This window comes from Anguilla anguilla, chromosome 4, assembly GCF_013347855.1.
Source record: "Anguilla anguilla isolate fAngAng1 chromosome 4, fAngAng1.pri, whole genome shotgun sequence".
Taxonomy (NCBI): Eukaryota; Metazoa; Chordata; class Actinopteri; order Anguilliformes; family Anguillidae; genus Anguilla; species Anguilla anguilla.
The window spans coordinates 2,430,077-2,451,753 of record NC_049204.1 but is presented as its reverse complement, the minus strand read 5'-3'; the positions used below and the strand labels follow the sequence as shown (position 1 = coordinate 2,451,753).

At 46.7% G+C, this 21,677-nt stretch overlaps 1 protein-coding gene across 1 annotated transcript in view; it reads left to right on the top strand.

Moving 5' to 3' along the window:
- Positions 1–21,677, top strand: part of alpi.1 (alkaline phosphatase, intestinal, tandem duplicate 1) — a 127,575-nt gene that overhangs the window by 36,656 nt on the left and 69,242 nt on the right. The window contains exon 2 of the mRNA XM_035412365.1: positions 17,617–17,696. The gene's annotated coding sequence lies outside the window, so the exon portion shown is untranslated. The remainder of the gene's footprint in view (positions 1–17,616; positions 17,697–21,677) is intronic.

Below are 21,677 nucleotides of genomic sequence, written 5' to 3'. Positions count from 1 at the left end.
AATCATAACTGTTGTGCTGAGCGTAAACATTGTGAAAGTTATTATTTATGGTGGTGATGATTTGACAGTGCTACTGTGATGATTTTTAAAGTGTTTTTTTAACACCTGAATGTACGTGTTCACTGAGTGTTTACATATATGTTGTTGTAAATGTCCTGGTATTGTTGTGAATTAAAATTTAGGTTGACTGATGTGTCTTTGTGTGTGTGTGTGTGTGTGTGTGCATGTGTGTTTGCGTGTATGGGTGCCTGCGTGTATGGGTACATGCATGCATGTATATATGTATATATGTTGGTGTGTGTCCATGTGTACATGCATGTGTGTCTGTTGTCCAACAGATGTTGAAGTAGGAGAAAGGACTTCAAAACGCAGGCATATATATGTTTATATATTTTTATTTGGGAGGCATTTGATATTTTTTTATTTCGTAACAGGATACATTTTAGGGTATTTTTGCCCATCCCTGGATACTGTCAGACCTCTGTGTTGTAATTGCATAAATAAAGTGGGGGTTGGGGTTGGGGGGGGGGGGACTCTCCCCCTCAGGGCGGTTTATCCTGAGGGCTTCCATAAATTCTTTGGTAATGTGACAGCTCTCAGTTAGAGCTGTTAGAAGGCGGGGGTGAGGCGGGGGGAACCTTGGCGGACGGGCGAATTAGCGGGAAATTTCTACTTGTTTTGACGGCACATCGCTTCCTTACCCGCGTGCGACACACAGCTCTCCCAGGTGTGCAGTTCTCCTGTCCCGTAGAGAGTGCGTTAAAAACACACGCGCCACACACACACACCGCTCTCCCAGGTGTGCAGTTCTCCTGTCCCAGAGAGAGAGTGTTAAAAACACACGCGCCGCACAGCACCCCTCAGGGGTAAGGGCCATTTAAGCCTCAGCGAGGGGTGAATCCCAGCCTGACAGGTTACATTTTACCCGTCCTCCGCTTTACCACTTGAGTATCTTTGTTTTGTCTAAATCGCTCTTTGCTCCCTGATTAGTGTGTGAGGCTGCTGGTCAAAAAAATTCAGAGAGCATCTTCAGTCTTATTTATTCAACAGTAAGTTATAATTGTTGTTTTTAATTTGTTGTTCACATAAGGCCATCTCTTATGGTAATGGTATGGTAATATACATACAATGTTTTAAAATTATATTACCATGCATTATGATTTCAAGTGCAATGCTTCACAATATATGCAAAATATTTCAGTACATTATTTTTTTTAAAACTTGCTGTGAGACGTATTTATCATTATATTGGAGTTCACCAATCAGAGTGCAGTAAATTAGAATCAGTCTCCTTGTGGATGATTAATGTTTTCCAGCGATTTCTACTTTGTCGAAGTGACTGTTGTTGGAAGCGTGGATTTTATTCAATTACCGTTTGTTCTTTGACGTACCAGTAAATGTCTCATGTTTTTTCATAAGCTGAGTTCAGAAAGTTTTTAATTGTTAGTCAAAGTTAGGGACCAGTGTTGCTTGAATTCTGACCTTCTGATTGGACGTTTTGTTGGTGTAAACGAGCCTATAGCAGGTTGATCCAGTACTCCGCACCTTGTTGCGTCAGTCATTCAAACTGAAAAACAGCACAAACACTGCCGTACACCTTTCTGTTTACATGATATTAGAGCCGGCTGCTGGCATAAACATTCCATGCAGTCATTTACGGTCACAGCCACCCCTGGACCACACAGAGAACAGGAGAACATTGGACAGACGTGTGTTTAGACTGTACACATTGTCATACGCTGGCTTTAATGCACAGAGTGTTTGTCACTGGTTTGACGCTCCCAGTTTCAAAATGGCTTCCGGATTTCCCCGCTCTGCATCAGGGGCTTGAGCGCTATTCAGCAGATCGTTTGGACACACGCTTTGTCTCCTGGCCTCTGCTGTCCATCATGGCTGGAGAGAGCGGCCAAAGCGGGGGGTGAGGGGGGGGGGACACGGGGCCTCTACCGTCTCCTATTACCCATCAAACCCGGAGCCCTGCCAACCCGCCAGACCAGGATCGCCATGGCGACTTTCCCTGCACCAAAACCGAGGAGTCGAGGCTCCCCAGGACCATGGCAACAGGGTGACCAATAACAAGAGGCACAGTCTGGGTTTGAACTGGCAGGCTCCCCAGGAGCATGGCAATGTGCTGACCAATAACAAGAGGCACAGTCTGGGTTTAAACTGGCAGGCTCCCCAGGAGCATGGCAATGTGGTGACCAGTAACAAGAGGCACAGTCTGGGTTTAAACTGGCAGGCTCCCCAGGAGCATGGCAATGTGGTGACCAGTAACAAGAGGCACAGTCTGGGTTTGAACTGGCAGGCTCCCCTCGATTGGCTTGTAGATGGAAATAGTATACTGGTTAGGCCACTGGGCTTGTAACTTTGGAGGCTGTAGGCTTGAATCCCAGAAGGGGCACAGCCGTTTCTGCATTGAGAATGGTACTCAACCTGAGCTGCCCCAGTGAACAGCCCTGACCCTCCCACACGCTTTCACCTGTCCTAACACCAGGTACAACATAGGCTCTATTACTCTTTGCAGGATCTTGTAGTCCTTTGTTCTTGTCTGTATAACTAATTTTAATGTTCAATTGAGTAGCTGACACATTGTTAATCGAGTTTGCATGTCGTGCCCTTGCTAACTTTCTTTAACGCTCACTAGGGTAGTTTTGCTCGTTTGTGTACAGTGTAACTTGGTTCAACAGAATAGTTGACAATTTGTCTATTAAGTTTTCACTCGCAATTGCTGTCTGTCTTGTGATTACACTGTTCCCATCTTGCAAACTACTGCACTTTGATCTTTGCTCTCGTGTTTGCATTGTAAGGGCCCACTGCCATTGGGCCCTAACCCCCAAAAAAAAACTGGACCAGGGGCTTTACCCCCGGTTCTCTCTCTCTCTCTCGGTCCGCACTGTCCCTCTGGCATTTCTCCCAGGGTGCCCTTGAAAAAGAGAGACGTGTTCTCAGTGGACCTTCCGTGGTTAGAGGATTTATAAAAATGTCAGTAATGTAGTGAAATGTAAGTCGCCGTTAAATTTTATTGAATGAAAATGCAGTCGCCGCACATATTTGCATATTACATCATCTAATATAATATAAATCATATTAAGTTACATTGCCTTTCATTTAGCGGATGCACTTCTGAAAGAGTGATGTACGGAGTGCAGGATCTGCCTGAGAGCAGCAGTGACGGAGGCCCAGGTGAGAAAACACGCCCAGGTCGGGGAGAGCACACCTGCAGCATCGCTTGAGCAAAGGGGGGCGGTAACTATGCCAACCGGGAACTTTAATGTCAACCGGGAAAATTTGAGTCACGTCATGCTGCAGGTACAGGGTCAAGCGGACGTGTCAAGAGCACGTACTTCCTGTTACGTGCCCAGGGCTATGGTCCTGTCCTTATACAGGTGTGTGAATTTGCTTAGACCTGTGGCATGTGTTTGTTTTTAAATGCATGACCGGCTTGGTGTGACCTTTCATGCGTGTAAATATCAGTGAGGGAGGGAGGGAGGGAGGGGGGGAGGGGGGGAGGGAGGGGGGGAGGCCCCGCCCGGTCAAACCGGGAAGCTGTGTTTGCGTAAACCGCGGCTCATCCGTCAGCTGGCCAGCCGTGACTCACCGCCGCCGCTCGTTCGCCACGTTCACTATCGCGGGCGAGCGTAAACACACGGGGGAACCACAACAATAGCACGCTGGCTCACGGCGGAAGCGGCGACGGACGACGGCGAGACACGCAGCCGCGCTTCTGACCTCAGCGTGGGAAAGGGGCTCGGCCTGAAGCCCCGCCCATCACCTGAGCCTGCTCACTTCCTCGCTCGCCCGGGAAACCGGCTGTGGATGATGTAAACGCATGACACAGCTTTTCGCTCTTTTCTTCCTCCTTCTCTCTCTCTCTCTCTCTCGCTCTCACTCTCCTTCCCTCTCTCTCTACCCTTCTTCCTCCTTCTCTCTCTCTCTCTCTCTCTCTCGCTCTCACTCTCCTTCCCTCTCTCTCTCCCCTTCTTCCTCCGTCTCTCTCTCTCCCTCTCTCCCTCTTTCTCTCCCTCTCTCTCCTTCTCTCTTCCTCTTTCTCTCTGTCTCTCTCCCCCTCTCTCTTTCCCCTTTCTCTCTCCCGCCCCCCTCACTCCCTCTCCTCACCCTCTTCCCCGCCCCCCTCTCTCTCTGTGACGTTAGGTTTGTTATCTGGGGGTTGCCCCAAGCGGCCCCACGCTGCTTCAGTAGCTGAGGTCAGGGGGAAGTCGGGGCGTGTCACAGGAAGTCGGGGCGGCCCCTCCCTCAGTGCGGGAGCTTGCGCCCCGGGTCAGTGACAGCCCTCTCTCCGCCCGCACCTTATCTTTATCGTTAGGCCCCGCCTTCCCCTGCAGGAAGTGGCGTATCGCTCCCTGTTTCCTGTTTCCTCTCAATCAGCTGGGCCATTGTTTTGCCCGTACTGTACGCTGGAACTTTCAGACCTCAGAAGCAATGCGTTATCTTTATGGCCTCTCTTTATTGTTGACCTTGAACTGGGCAGTCTTGCCGTGTTCACTGCAGAGGGAACATTTCTGTGAGCCGTTTTATTTTTTTTTTCAGTACAGGACCGTTCGCAGCCCTGCTGTACGGGCGAGACCTTCCAAGAAAAGCAACTCTACGCAGCGTTTCTGCTTCGCTCGCTTCGCGGCGGCCGCGCTCGCACACAGGGCTTCTGCGCAGAGCCGACGGCCGCGCGCTCACTCCCCGCTCATCCATCACGGCGCTAAGCGCCTTTTAATAGGAAACATGGAAGCGCCATTATTTCACATTCGCTAAAAATGTAATCACACACCGAGGTATGAGGTCAGCTTCAGCGGAAAAGCATTTAGGGACCGCGTGCCGCTCTCCCCTCGCCCCTGTCTAGCGAGCTCTGCGCTGCGATGTGTCAGAACTTGCATACCGCAAGATCTCCGCATAGCTTCGGAGCGCTTGATTAATTAATGGCGGGTGACAGGCTGAACACAGATGGATCCCACAATGCCAGCTCTGGCGGGCGGGTGGGAGGGGGTGGGGTGGGGGTGGGGGGAGGGCAGCAGATGAAAGGAACGATTGTTTGGCTTGTGCCAGATTAGCTGCTCACGTCCGCTCTCGTGCCAAGTGTGACTTAAGGCGCTCGCTGAGAGTAATATTTACTGGTGTCCCAAAATAATCTGTTTATATTAGTTAACCTGGCCGGCCCACTGCCTTTATTACTAGTTCAGAAATTAGTCAAAGCGCTCGTCTGGATCTAACACAGGCATACGTCCTGCTATCCAGGTGAGAGCGGCTGTTTTTAAACAGGTGAGTTAAACCCATGGCCAGAAGGAGGCTAACGTGCCTCTCGGCTCTTGGAGCAGCTGGAGGTCCGAGGCCAGTGATGTTTAAACATCCAGCTGGCCAGGACTCGATTAACATCTGTTTTCAGAATTCCTTCGTCATTCCATAATTATGAATGCTGAAATCTTCCATTTCTCACTGTTGCCCTGCACTACCAATGCTGAAATTTCAGACTGTAAATTAGAGAAAGATTCCTGCTGAATTTCTCCCTCTCTCACTGCGTCCTTTCTGTCTTTCTTTCTGTGGGACAGTCATTTGATTTAAGACCTTCGATTTAAAAAAAATGGAGAAAACGACGCACCTCATAAAGAGCAAATCTACCAGCAGTTTCCTTTGGTCTTTGGCTTGTCGTTAGTTTGAAGTACATGGTGGTTGTTTTTTTTTTTCTTCTGTTTCTGAGATTTATGCATTGCGCAGATTGCTCTTGGCACCTCCGCGATGCGGTTTGCCAATGAGTAATACATTGAAGTTTGGTTTGGAATCAGATTTAAAGAGAAACAAAGGTATCAGTGTAGCATTTGCTTTGTGGGCTACCCACGGAGCAGAGATAAGGTTTTGCCTTTCCCAGCATGCACTGCTCTGTCATGTACATGGTACAACATGTTGATGGAACAAAGTTTGCTAAAATCAATTTGCGTGCCAAATTGTGGGGGGGCCGGGGGGGTGGGGGGGGGGGTGGGGCACTTGAGTGTATTTTGGATCCGTTCACTGTGTCTGTTAGCAGAAATATACGATGCCCTGTAATGATTTTTGGTCAGAAGACTGATTGCTGAAAAACGCTGTGCCAAGCCCTGCCAAGCTACAGCTAACGGCTAACCGGCAGCGTCACTCAAACGGGACAGGATCCTTCCTGTGTAGCTCCCGCGAGCGCCAAGGCCGGTTTAACGTCTTCACTCAGCTTCCAGGACCTGCAGGAGGAGAATTCCCCACTGCTGTGAAGGGGGCGATCGTCACTCAGCTTCCAGGACCTGCAGGAGGAGAATTCCCCACTGCTGTGAAGGGGGCGATCGTCTCTCAGCTTCCAGGACCTGCAGGAGGAGAATTCCCCACTGCTGTGAAGGGGGCGATCGTCACTCAGCTTCCAGGACCTGCAGGAGGAGAATTCCCCACTGCTGTGAAGGGGGCGATCGTCTCTCAGCTTCCAGGACCTGCAGGAGGAGAATTCCCCACTGCTGTGAAGGGGGCGATCGTCTCTCAGCTTCCAGGACCTGCAGGAGGAGAATTCCCCACTGCTGTGAAGGGGGCGATCGTCAGCGCGTCTGCCCTTTACTGAAAACCTCAAAATAGGGAAACTCCGAATGGTTTCAGGCGCTATAAAACACTGACAATCTCTTAAGTGTTTTTTTTTTCTTTTCTTCCTCGTAAGTGGTGACCCAGGATGCACATTTTCAGGGGCGACCCAATCAGTCGTACTTAAGACGATGGATGGTCAGGACATTTATTTATTTTGGAAATGGCTTGGAAATGGGTGTGGATGCAGCACCAGCCGTAAACTAGATAAAGCCAATTGCATCAAAACTGCTGCAAGACTCAAATTAAAGAAAGTATAGTAGTTCCCGCTAGGTTACTGTAATGTTAGAAGTGTAATTTGTGTTATTTTTCCAGAAATATGTTTTGAAGGAAATATTAAGAGTTTCATAACAGTGTGATCGAAAACAAACTAGCAGAGTCATTTTTGATATTTTAAATTTCACCTGCTTGGAAATGTGCACTGATTGCTCATAAGAGGCTTTGTAGGAAATTGTTTGTAGATTTTGGATGTGAAACTGCAGTTTCAAAGAAAGGACCTCTTTTTTTCCCCTTTCTGAAAACACAGGAGGTCAAGTGAGTTTACAGATGGTACATTTAGCCAAGACTTCATCTCCTGGTCATTATCACAAAGAGTAAGCTAAGGACATGCCTAATTTACTGAGGTTGGCAGTATTTTTGCCTGGTGAGATAATGTCCTACTCTGGAGATTTTAGCTTATATTATCCTTGGGTTTTATCATTAAGGAGAAAACTCTCTCGTGGTTAATTTCCTTAATACAGCACCCTAAAATCATTGCAGACAAAACTAACATGCATTGTGGAATAAGACTGATGTTCTGTGCTGTGAAGGACACCCTGTGACCTTGAACTTTCTTTCCTGACCAACGAGGAGCCGTCACAGCTGAATGGCTTTCTCTGGGAAAGACTGCATTAGATTTGGGCGGTATCCCATAATGCAGTGCGCCAGTTATCATAGAGATCCACAGCTGGGATGACTCTAGCCTCTAGCCTTTCCTACATTAGCTGCACGTGTCTTTCACATGGCCTGGGATGGGCAACGCTAAGGTCAAATGTGTTTTAAATACAAACTACTGTATCTGCCAATGCCAAATTAATGTGTCTTTAAACTGGTGGGAGGCATGGTCTAGTTTGTACACAGTAAAATGTCCAGTGTTAATTCATTTTCTCAGTGGGACAAAATGTACTCTGTTGGAGTTGAATTAATATTGGACATTTTACTGTGTAGGTGGTATAGATGGTTACTTTGAAGATGGAGGTATAAAACATAATAACTGGCAGCAACCCATATTACATATGAAATACAAACATGCAGATACTGTACATATTTCATAGTACTAAAAATAACAGAAGACAGCATCCGGCATTACGTGTGAAATACAAACACACAAACACGTACTGCGTGAACACGTGTGTGAAATGCCGGATTTTCTCAGTGCCTGTGAAGCTCAGCGTAGTTCCCTCTGACTCAGATCCTCTGGTGAAATGTGACCGCGGGCTGATGGTGCAAAGAGAGGCGAACACCCAACGAAAACATTTGTGTAAGAGCTCTGACCCGGTTAGCATGCGGTTAGCATCCGGCGGTTTTGGCGGGAGATGACGGGGGAGAGAGACGGGAACACATATAGCGACGCGCCTCAGACCGGCGATCACATGAAAGGGAATTCTGGGAGTATCTCTCAATATTCCTCACTGCCCGCCACCCCCCTTAAACGTCAAGGGAGTTTCCTAATTCTGCAACTTTCTTTTCCTTTTAACTTTAAAAAAATAAAAATAAAAAATTCCCCCCCCCGACCCCAACGGTGACGGGGTTTTTAACGAACTCTTTAGCTCTTCAGATGACTTTTTGTACAGAGAACTGACGCAACGCTGTTTGTAGGGGAGAGAAGCTCTTCTCTGTGACATGTTGGGGGGCGGTGGGGGGGGGGGGGGGGGGGGGGGGGTCATTCCGCTCTCAGACGACTCCCAGGCAAAAAAAAAAAAAGATCAAGGAAATAACGGACTTTGGCGGCACTGGTTCCGGAACTCCAGACGGACGCGTTGCTAGGATACAGCGTGTTTCATCGCTCGGAATCGCAGATTTGCATATTACTCGTTCTTGAGTTCCTGGTCGGTTTCTGTAGAAAACCGCTGATCGTCTCATCAACTGAAAGCGCTCAGGTGCAATCACTCCCACTGATTAAGGTGGCTGTTGCTCCTCTGTCCTGTGTTTCCCGGGCAGTAGATTCTGTTCCCACCGTATGTAATCCACGGCGCGCGTTCCCGAACGTACGCAGCTGTTGGCTCCTTGCAGTGCGCCTCCGCCTCGTTCCCAATCTGCTTCCCTGCGCCAGAATGCTTTTTCATTCCGTTCCCATGAGTTTTATTAGGATTAGCACTATTATTGATTTCCACTATTCTGCACTATTTGTCCTCAGCTGTTTGGATAGATCTTCATTACCAGAAGCTTAGCATAGTGTCAAGTTGCCTTTTTCAATGACTTTTCCAATTACTTTTTTACAAGTTTTTTTTTTGTGTGTGTGTGTGTGTGTGCTTTCTGTATGATGACGGACTGACACCCTGCCAATAACTACGCTAACGCGGGCTTCCTACAGGGTTAGTGCACCCTTTAAAGCAGCTTAGTGCCTCTAATTGCGTTTTTAGGTTCAACAAACACAAATTCAGATACCGATAAGATCTATAAGTCAGCTGACCCTCTCTCGGTGGCTGATAAGTTTCTTCAAAGGACCGTGAAGGCATAGCCGTGTGTTTTTTAAAAACAGTAATAATTACTTCCATACCCTCTCTCTCTCTCACTGGTTCCCTTTTGTCGGTGGGGAGCCCAGCAGTTGCTACTTTAAAAAGAGGACACAGCAGATTACAGTAAATAAGAGAGGGAGAGAGAGAAAAGAATAATAGCCCACCTTGCAAGCCCGACTTTCCCACTGGCTTTATCGTAAGGAGACCTCCGCGCTCCTGGGACGAAGCGGCTTTTGTTCCCGGAGATTAAAAATGATTATGAGCGAAATTGCCGGTGCTCGCGGTGGATTAGCCGCAGAGCTGGCCGGGCTTGGCGCTGGCCCGGGCGTCGTTAGCCTGTTGTGCGGTATTGATAACTTGGCTCAGGCCCACGGCCTTTGTGCCGGTTTATCCGCTCGCAGAGAGATCCAATGTGCTCTCTCATTTTGATGTTAGGGCCTGTTAGGGAGAGCGGAAAGTAATTAAGAGTGAAAATCATTGTGGGGTAATTACATCACAGAGTAATCACAAAGGGGTAAACAAATATTGCATCATATTTATGAAGCACTTTTCACAATTTCAGGGGCCTTTGGAGTGAAGGGGGGGGGGGGGGCAGGGGACTCTCCTGAAACTCCACCAATGTGTAGCCCCCCCACCTGGGTGATGCACGGCAGCCATTTTGTGCCAGAACGCTCAGTGCAGAGCTGAGATGGGGAAGGGTGGAGGGGTGGGGGTGGTTATTGAGCCCATTACACTGGGGATGCTACAGACACCTTGCAAAGTGCCACCGGACCTTTAATGACCACAGTGAGTCAGGACCTCTGTTTGACATCTCATCTGAATGATGGCACCTCCTGCAACACAGTGTCCCATCATGATGGGACTTCGGTTTCCTTCCCAGAGACCTTTGCCGGTAATATTGTCAGCGTTAGTTGAGATTCTGTGATTGTGCCTCGTTGTTGTTGCTAATCCGTCGAATTTGGAATACTTTGAAATTCTCTGTGTCTCAGAAAGTTCAAACCTTTGTGAGGCGGAATGAGAAGCAGATGCTGGAAAGGGCCGTTAAAGTGATAATTGCGGTGCAATTTGGGCCAATCACTGTCCTTTTCACACAGCCTCAGATACCCCAAATAGAGCGGGAATCTCATGATTTAAGACACGCAACTATAGGACAGCGGCGTCTTAGAGCCCGAATGGACATCGCCACACGACATCGAGGCTTCATTGCAGTTTTGTCATTTTTATGATGTCAAAGTGAGCTGACAAATGTGATGTAATGATATGTTTGCCTCTTTATTTAACTCGTTTTTCTCAGTTAGTGTTGAAATACCTCCCCCTGCTTTGAGTCGGGGTTGTTTGGACGCTTGCCCCTGGCTGGGAAGATCAGTGTTTTCTCACGTGGGGAAACATAAGCCTGCCTTTAATTTCTGCTCGGAGGTGACCTAAGACACGAAGACGTAAAACTGCATGTTGAGCCGTTTACCCCGAACTCGATCAATAGCGGCACATCACTGGTGCAGAGCCTGGAGTTAGCGCCGAGAGGGAAATTAGCGTTGATTCATCATTCACACCCCCCCGTTTGAAATCGTTTGAAATCAGGAGAGTGACTTAGAGACCATGGGGGGGGGGGTTGAGGGGGGGAGTGGCGGGGGGGGAGGGAGGCTGGTCACTTCCTCACGCACTACTGGTTCAGAAAACCGTTTGATCCGAGACCCTCGACGGCCGAGGTCTGCTAGTATCTTCTGAATCTGCCCCCCATTACAGAACCCAGTAATCTCTTCCATATCCCCCGCTGAACCAGGAAGTCTCGCGTCAGTGCGCAGGCTGCCTTTGCTTAGTTCCCAGGTAAGCTGGGACGCTTTCCAGCACAGGGGGAATTCTGGGAAAGGTCCTCCTTTGACACTGTGGCTCTGTCCGAATCAGCACCCTTCCATACTATTGAGTGTGCTTGTTGAGTGCGCTGGATGAGAAAGTTGTCAAGTAGGCGAATTTTTCTCTAAATTTAGTGTAAATCCCCCGATGATATACTTTGCTTCGCTGTCTTTTTTCTTCACCAACAACAATGGCACGTGAGCATGACCATGCAAGGACGGGACATCTTCCACAGTGCAGTGCAGTAAACAGTACACAGTATGCTAGTACACAGGACACAGGACGCAGTAGATTGTGCTCTGAATTGGACACAGCCCATGTTTTGACAGCCTGCTCATGCATGTCTTTGTTAAGTACTTCACTGTAATATCATCGAAGGAGTAGCTCAGTGACTCAAACACAAATCTGGCATTACAGGTTATGGATTACACAATCCTACCTGCTTACAATTGTTTACACAAGACATTTTCGCCATCATTTGCCCAAATATGAAGGCGACTTTTACCCACATAAAAGACTATAATATTTCCCTTCACTGTAGTATGGCTGCTATGGAATATGCTTATTTCTTTACAGATATAAGAATTGTACCAGTAAAACTGAAGGATAAGACATACAGTGTCTCTGCAGCATTCTGATGCTTAATCACGTTGCATATCATACATTTCGTTTTCCTGCGCCCCCAGCCACACAGAAACTGCACTTTGCACACAGCCCTTATTTTCAGGTAAAACAATGCGGGGACAGCGGGGGAACAATGGATCGCTTGTGTAAAACGACACTGACGCCGTCATTGTGATGCAAATCAATGAATGCGTCCAGCAAGCTGCAGTGTGCCCATTCAAAGCCATTCAAAGCCATTCAGAGCCATTGAAACCCATTGAAACGCGTTCAGACCCATTCAGACCTGTGCCTCTGCCTGTGTGGAGGGCTGGGCTGACACACTTGTGACTTGCTGATAAAATGTCAAGAGCTGAAAAATGCTCAGATGTGACGGTGCGTACAACACGCACACACACACACACACACACACACACACACGTGTGCGCACGCACACAGACACACACACAGGCCCCTGGGTAAAAAAAAAAAAAACACTTTTGAAAGCTTTTGTTTTTCATTTTAGATTTTTTTTAAAGGAAACAATCTCATTCTGTGGTATGTATTGATGCCATAAGCACTTATCAGTGGAGTGGAGGTTGGTCACCGTTAGCTTTTTCTGACGTCCATGGTTTCAGCTATAAATGGGATCTCGTCGGAATGCAGAACTGAATGACAGAAATAGTTTTCTATTGCTTTTATTGTTTTAAATCGGTTTATAACCACGCAGTGTAGTTTATATAATGTGTTCTTTTGGATAGATGATGTAACAAAAAACTTTGGCGTTTAAAAAAAATACCTCTTTTTTAGCTGGTGTTAAACTTAGCTTAGCTCTTGCACCTGTCCCCCTCTCCCCCTCCCCCCCCCCCCAACGTACCACTACATGAATGGAAGTGAATGATGTTCAGGTGTGAGTGTGAGCTGAGAGCAGACGAGCGTGTGCTTTCTTCAGCTTCTCGGCTGAATGGGAGATTAACGCTGGCCACGGACTCTAAAGACTGCCCTCTTTCAGGGTCCAGGATTTATGGCCACCGCGCTCTCGCCCTGGTGAAGGGAGGAGTTCAGCCGTGAGGAGTGAAGAGGACAGTGTCTCCTCCTTTGTGTCTTTAGACTTTAGAACAGCTGTTGCTGTCGCCATTAAAATTAATCATTGGCACAGAGACTTGGTTTCATTATCGTCTTTTTTTTTCTTTTTTTTTTTTCCCCTGTTCGGAAAATCAGAAGTCAGGCTCAATTTTTTCACTCCTAAAAGCATTAGGGTTTCCCTTTCTTTCTTTCAAACCCACCCCGCCCCACCAAAAAAAACAAAACAACAAAAAAAAGAACAACAAAACAAAAACTCACTGAACTGATTCGGCTCATTGGCTCAGCAAAGGGCATTTCTTTGTGGGGACTTCTGTTTGCAATGCTGAACAGGAGAACAGCTCCCAGGTTTAAGGGCATGGAGGAACTCCTGGCCTGAACAGGAGAACGGGTTTAGGAGCATGGAGCAGCTCCTGGCCTGAACAGGAGAACAGGTTTAGGAGCATGGAGCAGCTCCTGGCCTGAACAGGAGAACAGGTTTAGGAGCATGGAGCAGCTCCTGGCCTGAACAGGAGAACAGATTTAGGAGTGTGGAGGAGCACCTGGCCTGAACAGGAGAACAGATTTAGGAGTGTGGAGGAGCACCTGGCCTGAACAGGAGAACAGATTTAGGAGTGTGGAGGAGCACCTGGCCTGAACAGGAGAACAGCCCCCTGGTTTAGGAGCATGGACCAGTGTTCCGTTGCTCCTTCACCGTCATCTTCACTGGCCTTGGTCTCTCACAGGAACAGGAAATGACATTACTGTGACATCATCCATGCCTTCTCCAGTTGGCCTATACATACTCCCTGCCCTTTTCGGCATTTCATTCATTTCACATCAGTTTTCTCCTGCAAACAACTTCTGATGATGCACTGCAGTCTTAATTCAAGCCAGCCCCTGCTGCCCATGGTTCATGCTGAAGGGGCCTGGAATTTCAAATTAAGAGCCCGCTTGACATTGTTTGAAGAGGTCTGTTACCAATAAGTGTATTTATTTATTTTACCATAACAAAACAATACCCAACTTATCTTTGTTAGGGAGGCCTAACAGACTCCGGTGTGGATTTGTATTTCCTGATAAAACTCATACCTTTGCATCTAGCTTTTCTACATTTAATGCTTATGTTACACACTATGACTCAATTTCTTATGACAATGAGATACAACTAAATTAAATTACAAACTTTTTATCAGTTGGTGCCAAGGTTTTTAGTTTTGTGTGTCCTTGCATATTGATTTTTGAAGCAAATAAATGGAAAGTTAAATAATGCAGTATTGATATACAATATTTCATTTTTACAAAAGAAAAACTTCACCAATGCATTTAAGGCAAATAAATGTAGCAGAAGTTTGGGTGGACATTTTCTTTGCTAAAGAACTTTGGTCTTGAATTAAAGTCTCTTCACTAATTTGTTAAATTGATTGCGACTTGGCGAGGAGATTCTGTACGGTATTTTTAAGTATAGTGCGGTGCACACTACAGCCAGCCTCCTGATTTAATTTAATGGTGAGAGGGAGCGAGCGCTTTTTCTAAACAGATTCTGTGAGAGAATCAGCTTCTTGGTTTTCTCAGTTTGTCCCATCTTCCTCTGTCTTTCATTTTTAACGGACAACAGTGATGTTTAGGAAACAATGAATGTTTTACCCCATGTGTTTAATGGAATAGTTTGCATGCATGGTGTTGATTGGGTACAGCATCTGAAAATGGCACTGATCCCTGCCTTTTAAGAGTAACTCAGGTGTACGTGCTTACCTGTATTCTGTCATCGGTAACAGAGACTTACCTGTACTCTGTCAGCAGTAATGGAGGTGATGGGAAGCACCTACATTTTCAGTCATTAATGGAGCATGCCATCTACAGTATGCCGTGCAAAGTAACTGTAAAAGAGCACATTTTCCTCAGTGTTGTACTTTTAATTAAAAACAGTCATCCAAGGGGGGAAAGGGGGCTTTAAAATAACACTAAAATAACATCTGAGATTAGCAGCAGCCTTGCTGGGATTGCCCATTGGCTTCCAGTGAAATTCTGTTGGACGGAAACCCGTCTTAAATACGAGAAGACAAATAGCTATAAAGGGTAACAATAAAGTGCGTGTCGGAAATTTGAGCAAGACACGGAAAAACAGATTGCGGCGAGCCTTCTGGGAAAATATCAGGAGAGGCAACAGCTAGCAACAGGCCAAGCGTCATCGGCAGGAAAATGGGGCCCTTGATGAAGATGGAGGAAAACGACCTTTCAACATGTTTCCTGTCTTAATGCAATAAACAAAACAAGGTTAATTCGGTTTGGAGCTCAGCTCTTGCCTCTGCGTTGCTTAACGTTCCTTCACAGCAAAAAAAAAAGAGGTTGCTGTTCAGTTTTGGACAGGTGTATCGATTGAACTCACTGGTGCCTTTCACAAGTCACAAGATCACCTTCCTGAAGCAGAGAAAAGGTTCATCAGCCGCCTGTGAAGTACAACCGAAGGGCGCACAGTATCACCTTTCAGTGCAAAATCACCTCTGATAGGGTATGGGGATGCCGTTGCCACGGAAACACAAAAAAACCCCCACTCACCTGATCCGATGGACCATTTCACAGGAAGGATAAAGTGCATTTAAAGAGTTTTTGGAGAGTGGGGGAGTGGGGTGGTGGCGAGGCGGGGGCGGGGGGGGGGGGGGGGGGCAGGGGTGAATCAGGAGAAGACGAGGTCTGATTCTTGAGTGGCTGTCGCTCTTCAGAAACACGACGCAGCGGATCGGCGATCGCCGTGATTGGAGGGAGATAAAGTCGGGGAACGCGTCGTGCGGTGCGTCATGTGACGTCCCAGAGGACACACGAGGTGAGCGAGCTCAGTTACTCCAAGGAGCAGAGTGACAAGGGGGCGGGGCTATCCCACTCTCCGTCACCGCCAGGGTCTGCGGGACACCTCTGCTGTCGTCAGGGCAACCGTCCCATCCCCTCCACCCTCGTCCTGATTCTGACATTTTTAAAAAAAGTCTTATGATGACTCACAGAAGCTCAACAGCTGTTTTTATCAAGCCGCTGAGTTGATCGAGAGTATAGCGGAGCAGTCTTACCCTAAACTTAGTTTTAATCAAAATCACCGACTTCTGCTGTTGCCATGATTGCATGCTTATTGCTGCGTGCATCTGTTTGTGTGTGCGTGTGAGAGTGTGTGTGTGTGTGTGTGTGTGTGTGTGTGCGAGAGTGTGTATGAGTGTGAGTGTATGTGCGTATGTATGTGTGTGTGTGTGCGTGTGTGTGTGTGAGACTGTGTATGTGTGTGAGTGTGTGTGTGTATGTATGTGTGTGTGTGCGTGTGTGTGTGTGAGACTGTGTATGTGTGTGAGTGTGTGTGTGTATGTGTGTGTGTGCATGCGAGTGTGTGTGTGTGTATGTGTGGTCTATGTGAGATTTACAGTGCGAGGGATGCCGTTACTTAGTGAGTTTCCTTCTGTGAGAGACGGCGGGTTTTCTCTCTTCCCGGTGGTATCCTGTGCCATGTCCCCACAAACCCAGTCCAGACCTCACAAGCGACACAAAAGCAAAAAATAGCCCAGCTCTATGGTAGACTACGATACCTGGAACAGCATTGCCACCTCGTTCCAAATGAACAATGACATCATCGCAATCTTCACCTTCTGTGGACTGATAAACTGCTGCCTTCCATTTGGCTTCAGGATGGTTGTATTTTATCAGCAAAGCAAATGTGTAAAAAAAAAAATGGAGAGTGCTAAAGATTTAGTTTCCAACTCTTGAAAATGTGCCAGACCTAATTTTAGAACTGCCGTGAAACAATTAGAGTTTTACAGATTTTTGCCTGGCTTGCCCTTTCTGACAGGGTGTGGAGACAGACGGTGTCTGATGCAAGCAGAGCGCTATAAAGGACAGCATACAAGTCATTACCAATTCTGAGGCACATTCAGTCATGATACGCTAGTTCTGTGAGCTCTGATACGCTATTACTATGTTATTGCTGAATTCTGACCGGTTATTACATGTAATTACTCAGTTATAAACAGTAGTCTGAGCGCCTCGTCGGCATTGCGGCCCAATATTGCAGCAGTTGAATGTGTTTTTCTTTTTCGGAGTTGCATTGGAGATGCAGGGAAGGGTTAAGCAGTAGGTTAGGTTCTGAGGTTTATCTGAGCACACGACTCTCTCTCTCTCTCTGGCCCTCTGATTGAGCACAAAGATTCCTGCAAACTGATGCTTTGGGTTTTTTTTTTGCAAGCCTTGCCCCCTCCAGCTGAATCCCTTTGAAGGGCTGAAGGGCTGGAAGAGGGCGTCTGATCCCAAAATCCGCAGTTAAAGATGACATTTTTACAGGAGATTTACAGAAGCTTTTCCATCTCCTGTGGACCTGACCTCCACAGGTATTATTGCAATGATAAAAGTCAGTAACGATTTTAGATGTTTTTTAATGATTGTGGAGCCTTTGCATTTGGCGAGGAAAAGGAACAAATCGGCATTAAAGATCAATTTACTGAAATATTTTAACTTGATAAAAGTTCATTTCCTGAGAGGCTTTTTTCCAACATTTTGTTCCCCTTTTGCATTCAATACTCACCAAATCAAAACCATTACTCCTGTAAAAACCTGTGTTTCTGGTCATGGTTTTAAAAAATTATTACATAAGGAACCCCCCCCCCCCCCCCCCCCCCCACCCCTCCCTCACCCCAATTTTACAGCAGTAACCGGGATCTTTTCCATCGGAATTTCTTGGGCCGTTGGTTTATGGTGGTGTTTCCCTCCCTGTTGTACTCAAAAAGTTTTATTTTGTTTTTTGTTTTTGTTCCGATCGTAGGAAAGAACGCGTGTTCAGGACTGACCCAGCCCCCGCTAAAGACCTGGACCTTGCCTCATCTCGCAAACCACTCCCAGATGGTACGCTGCTTTTTTATTAATATGCTTTCATAATTATTTTGAACTTTACTTGTTTGGCACAATGCTGAGCATTCTTAAACAAGCTGCTTTTATAGATTGTGGGAAAAGTTTGGCGGTTATGTGTGCTTTCTCCAGGAAGCCTTGGAGCCGTTGTTTTGTCCCTGTTGTTCAGCGATGCAGTTGGGATTCCATCACATGGTGATGTAACTCAGGGAAGGCAGGGATGTGCTCAAAGCAGGCTGTAGTATTCCCGCAGCATTCCCGAAGTATTCACACAGGATTCCTGAAGTATTCCCGTAGTATTCCTGTAGAATTCCCACAGAATTCCCACAATATTCCCAGTGGATTCTTCTGTGTGGTGATCTGTTTTCTTCACCTTTTTCTGTAATGAAGAGTAGAGACTCTGACCTGCCCCTCCCATTGGATATGCAGTATTTACACCAAATACAGAGGATCACACATGACCAACTTAGTTTATCGTCTGTTTAGGATTCTGTTGTCGTACTGAACAAAGGATTGACAGACACGGATGGTAACCTTAATGTGAAATGGTTACAAACATGTGAAAAAAGAACAGTTTAGGTTTCGATAAGTGCTCATTATGTGCTTTTTTGAATGCATTTTGTCTTTTGGGACATTAGCTGGAACAGGAGAAGACCGTAAATGGGGTTCATTAAGTATTCAGGCTGGTGCACAAATGTGCAATGAGCTAATTAGGCAGCGATAATAAGCAGAAATAAGCACTCAGTCATTCATTAGTTATTAATTACACACAAAGATGGTTGCCTCTTTGCACTATAATGCTATGTGTCTGATATTTCACAGCAGCAGTTGTAATCGCTCAACAGCAGCACTGAAGTTTGACACAAATAAATGCGAGCGTTCCTTTTTATTTTCTTCACAAACATTTTGTTTTTTGTTTCTGTGATCACTGAACGCCACAAACTGTGTTTCACAGTTCATGAAAAACTCCCTGACCTGGGATCAGTTTAATCCTTTAGCTGATTATGGTTAAGATAGGCCATGCGCAGAGTAAAGCTGGTCCTAGATCAGTGCACATATGAATATGGGGTCCAAATTTAAAATGAAGCAATCGGCTCCTCATGGCCCAGGACTGGTAGATCCCACAGAGCGTACTACATGGCGGGAACACGAGCATTGGCTGGAACAGGATCGATGGCAGGATCATGAGCGATGGCAGTAACAGGAGCGATGGCTGGAACAGGAATGATGACGGAAACAGGAATGATGACGGGAACATAAGTGGTGGCAGGATCATGAGCGATTGGCGGGAACAGGAACGATGGCGGGAACATGAGCAATGCTGGGAACGGGAGCGATGGCTGGAACAGGAGCGATGGTGGGAACAGATAGGATGGCTGGAACAGAAGTGATGGCGGGAACGCGAGTGATGGCGGGAACAAGAATGATGGCGGGAACAGGAACGATGGTGGGAACGGGAGTGATGGTGGGAACAGGAATGATAGCTGGAACAGGAGCGATGGTGGGAACAGGAGAGATGGCTGGAACAGGAGCGATGGCGGGAACACAAGCATTGGCGGGAATATGAGCGATGGCGTAAAGCGGCCATTAGCGTCAGGAGGAACAAACAGAGATGGGCCTGATCTGAGGGAGCGGACCCGCTGATTGCAGTCAGGTGTGCGGCCCGGTCCCAGAGCAGCACAATCAGCTGGTTCTGATCCAGGAGATTACCATCAGCTGGGCTCCATTGGGAGAAGATCGCAGTCAGGTGGATTGTGTGTGTGTGTGTGTGTGTGTGGGGGGGGGGGGGGGGGGGCAGATTATGTGGACACAAAATGCCATGATGTCAGACTTAGTCATTGCCCCCCAGTCAGGGTGATGTAATGTACCCCTGCCATTGATGGAAGGGGGCGGGGTGCCCATTTTGGGTAAAAAGACCTTTCTAACACCTGTTAACCAGCGACAGGTACCACCAGAGGGATACCCTACTCTTCAAACACTTTAAAATTTTTACTCCACACAGGGGATCCAGGCACCAGAATGACAATGAATCCCTGTTTCATTTCAAGCAAAACCTGATTCATGTTTCCAAATATTTCATGAGTAAAAAATATCTTTTTAAAATTTCTTCTCTGGTCCATCACTGGCTGCAGTGGAAATCTACAAAGAGAATTATGTGCCAGTCTTGTGCTACTTTATACAACTTTTTTTTATTTATATTTTTTATTTATATCAGTAACAGTGAGATATGAACCTGTGTGTACTGATTTGGTTGGGAAGCTTAATATTTTTTCATTTTTGATATCAGAAAGGTAATCATGCTCAGGATTCAAAACTTTTTCATGTTGAAAAATTTTCACGTTGAGAAATAATCAAATTAACATCCATCATTTGAATGAATGAGGTGATCATTGATGATTGATTAAAAAAAATATTAGCCTGAATGTAATTTTTTTTAAAGATATATTTTAAATAAGATATTTTTTTTAAATTATAAATTTAAATAAGGCTGCTTAAAATAAATCAAGCTATATATCAGCCACAAAATCAACCTGTATAAACATACATACACACAAAGTATATGTACATATAATTAATTTGAAGTTTTATGAAAGTGTAGTTTAATGGTTAAGGAAACAGGCTTGAATGTACAATGCTCAGTTGGGATGCTGTCATTGTACCCTTGAGCAAAGTGCTTAAGAAATTGCTTCAGCAAATATCTAGATATATTATCTGTAAAAATGTAAGTTGTTCTGGATAAGAACATCTGCTAAATGGCAGAATGTAATAAAATGATATCTCTTCAAAGAAGAAATTGAACTGCAATCTATTCATGAAACAGCGCTACTGATAGAATTAAATATGTGCAGCTTTGTTCAAATTACTTTAATTTGCTTTATTAGTGAGTAGTGTAAGGAAGTTTACTAAACAGTATTGCTCTATAATTATCTTCAGATTCGTCTTCGCTTCGTTATTTTCCCATTTCCCGTTAGGTGAGCCGACCTTGCGTCCGGAGGTTTCCGTCTGGGCCGTGGCCGGGTGCCGGGACCGGGACGGTGAATCACGGCTTTTACGGGAAGCGTGGCATTAAAGAAATTCAATTACGGGAGAACAAAACACGGCTGTAATTTACATTCTGTACGGGCGCAGCGGAGAGAGCACCTGGAATCCTTCTCTGCGCAGACGGCAGGTTTGCCGAGTTTCCGAACGCGCGCGGCCCTAACGACTTTAACAGCGAGGTTTGCCCCTCGCCGTAACCATAGCAAAGGCGGCAGTCGCCGTTGGCGACCCCGTCCGCTAGCTTGTGTGTGTGTCACGTCTGAGAGGCCCGGTCCTCAGCTACAGACAGAGAGGAGTCTGACCCTCTGCGTTCGTCGCCTCCTGGTAAAGCTTTTGTCGTTCGGAATAAGGGGGGGGGGGGGGTGACTGCTGACTGCAGAAGGCCCATGGTTTAGACGAGAGACGGGGTGGGGAACGGGCGAGGGGGGGTGCGGGACATAGGGTGGGGGGGTGGGAGGGGGGGGTGCTTTCCCCTTGGGGAGAGGTGGTGTGGAGGTTTTTGTGGAAGCCCCCTTGCTTTCACACCTTGCGGCCAATCAGAAACCTTGTGCTTGTGAAGTGACTTGAGGTGTTGGACCGAGCTTCTGACAGCGACACACACACACGCTCACGCATGCACACACACACACGCTCACGCATGCGCGCACACACACACACACACACACACACACACACACACACACGCACACACACACAGCCCTCACACTCGACCGACCAACCCCGAGCGATCGCACATTGACTCGCCCGAGCGCTCAAACATGAATTGAAGGATTCCTCCAGTGGTGACCGTTCACATTTGCATTTTCTGTTCCCACATGTGAAGGGAGAAGAAAAATGGCACATGCATGTTTTTTTAATAGAAATTATGGAATTATATTAGGGTCGTTTTTCACTGTCTCAGAAGGGCATTCATTAGTGTTGGCCCCAGGGTCTCACAGG